Here is a 2,524-nt window from a genome sequence, read left to right on the forward strand (position 1 = left end):
TTTGCCCTGGAGACAACAGTATGGCGTATTGTCTGGAGCTTATCATAACAACGTAAGTTCCCCAAAGCTATTAAAACTTTGGTCTTTATGTTCTCTTTTTAATGTTCTCTCTTTAATGTATTTATGTAATGTAATGGTGATGTATTGTCTCAATGTTTGTAACTCCCTGGCGGACATTATACCACAATGTATGCTGCGTTTATACTGTTATATATTCTGTATCTCAATAAAGATCTATTAAAAAAAAAGTAAGTTCCATGTTAAGATCATCATGTTTTTGATTTTGATTATTTTTTATGAATGTATTAACTTTCTGTTTGCGCAAGAGTATCAACTTATGCTTAACATAAGTTTATTTGTTTGGATATCGCGGTACGACTGTTCCTGCCAGCATGCCTAGGTGGGCCCCATGTGGGGAAAAAGAGGGCAGGCCATATGGGTCCCATATGGGTTTGTCCGCGGGTTCCACGATGGCCCCACATGGGTTTGCCCATGTAGGGCCACAGCCCACAAGGGCCCTACATGGGCCCTATATGGTGATGGCCCACATGGGTTTGTCCATTTAGGGCCCATGTAGGGCCCACATAGGCTGTGGCCCTACATGGGCAAACCCATGTGGGGCCATCGTGGAACCCGCGGACAAACCCATATGGGACCCATATATCAAGCCCTTCCTCCTGCATGTTGATGAAAACAAAAGCAGCACCAAAGACACTTCACCATCAGTGATCACAAGATCATCCAAGGTAGCTTTTGATGAACTTCCAAAGCACACTTCACCTTCAGTGCAAAGTACCATGAATTCTTCTATAACTTCTGTACATTAATCCAGCCTACAGTTTTCAACATTGATGTGACTTGCACGACAATTGAGGAGATTAAGATTCTTGCTTTTACTTTACCTGGCAGAGTGTACACTCTTTATTATGATGATCATTTAAATGCATACTGTATCAATAAGAGGATTTGTTTTATATTCTTCCAATTAAGGACTTGGTTTATTACAGTCCCTGTGGCAAGCAGTTTTCTGCATGGTCAGCATTGAAGGCCATATTGTCTTTGAGAGGGCCCAGCCAACATTCCAGACAGGACAGTGTTGTCCATCTTCTTCATCTTCAGCCTCCAGTATCAACATGAGGCAGCCAAGACTTTGGAGTTCATTTAACGGTAAAAGCATTCCGATAATTTTTTTTACAATGACATGGTTTTAAAGCAAGTTTGATTAACATTTGATAAAGGTGGTGATGTTTTCTCTTTACGTAATTAAAAACAGCTTTATTTATATATTGTACCAGATGCATTCAGAATGCCACACTATTTATATTCTCAGGATTTATCCCATTTTTAATTTTGTTTTTTGGTCGCTCCATTGGAATTAACCCAGAAAGGGGCACAAAAGCCGGTCATGGGAAGATGGTATCCAAAAAAACAGGAAAGACCATTCAAAAGAAAAAGTGACAATGTTCAGGTTTCCACCTTCATCAAAAACTTGATGAACTTTGAGTGACATCTCATTCAGGTTAGTTGTTCTTTTCTTTTCTTTGAAATCTTTCTGTTTCCATATTATATAGCATCTAAATTGTATTATCTTTTCTTTTTTCATGTTGGACGGTGCCTTCATCTGCATCTAATAAAGTAAGTGCCACTTGGACTTACTTACTGAAAACCATTAATAGTTCACATTTTAAAACCCTGTTAATACTAGAATTCCACATTATTCCAGCCATGTTGAATTTTAGATTTTGGAAGTCATTTTTCTTTGATTTGCTTAGTGATACCCAAAGCATGGATGTTTCTTTAAGAACTGTGTTTTTATGTTCATAAGATTGTATAAATTAATGAGTTAAACCCAGTTTATGTCACTGTAAACTGAAAGTCTTCAATTTTTATTCCAGTGTTGGTGAAACTATATATGGACTATGAAGGCCTATTTTTTTTACCAGTTCTCTGAGGAATGGTTTTGTGTTATTCGTTTTGAATGTTTGAATATACTGGAAATATATGTGGTTTGAGGCATAGTGGTGCCTTTAAATAAAAATTCTGTTCTGACGGTTACTTATCGCATCCTCTTTTGTATTATGTGAAGTTCTAATTATGCAGATTATGCATTTTAGAACCGCACCAATTGTAGCACTTCTCAGAAGCCTACACTGGGTCAGGTATTAATGTTCTATCGTAAAACAAAGACTGTACTTTAAAAAGTAGCATTACAGTTTTCTTTGCAGTAGCTTACTCATAAAGTGAATGCAGTAGTAAAACTAAATTTACAGTAAAAATACTGGAACGCCAGTATTTGAAGGTATATTTACTTTCACCACTGTATTTTACGGTGGCCAACAGGTACAAACACCCAGCAAAGACGAGAAAAGCACATGCAACAAAAATGAGATGCAAACAAAAAATGCTGAAAACAGAAGTGATCCAGACCATTAGGGGGAGTCGAACAAAGAACAGCTGTGTCCGAAGTCAGGTTTTGCAGGTTTACTGGCAGCTACAGACGTATTTTACCGTTCTTTCGAAAAAA

At 37.6% G+C, this 2,524-nt stretch overlaps 1 long non-coding RNA gene across 1 annotated transcript; it reads left to right on the top strand.

The window, feature by feature from the left end:
• Positions 1-703: 703 nt before the first annotated feature.
• On the top strand, positions 704-1,513 carry LOC107835171 (uncharacterized). The gene is made up of 3 exons (XR_001661000.1): positions 704-746; positions 991-1,167; positions 1,385-1,513. It is a non-coding gene; the product is annotated as an uncharacterized LOC107835171 (long non-coding RNA).
• Positions 1,514-2,524: the final 1,011 nt, after the last annotated feature.

The sequence above is a fragment of the Poecilia formosa genome, unplaced genomic scaffold (assembly GCF_000485575.1).
Source record: "Poecilia formosa unplaced genomic scaffold, Poecilia_formosa-5.1.2 Scaffold1141, whole genome shotgun sequence".
Classification (NCBI taxonomy): Eukaryota; Metazoa; Chordata; class Actinopteri; order Cyprinodontiformes; family Poeciliidae; genus Poecilia; species Poecilia formosa.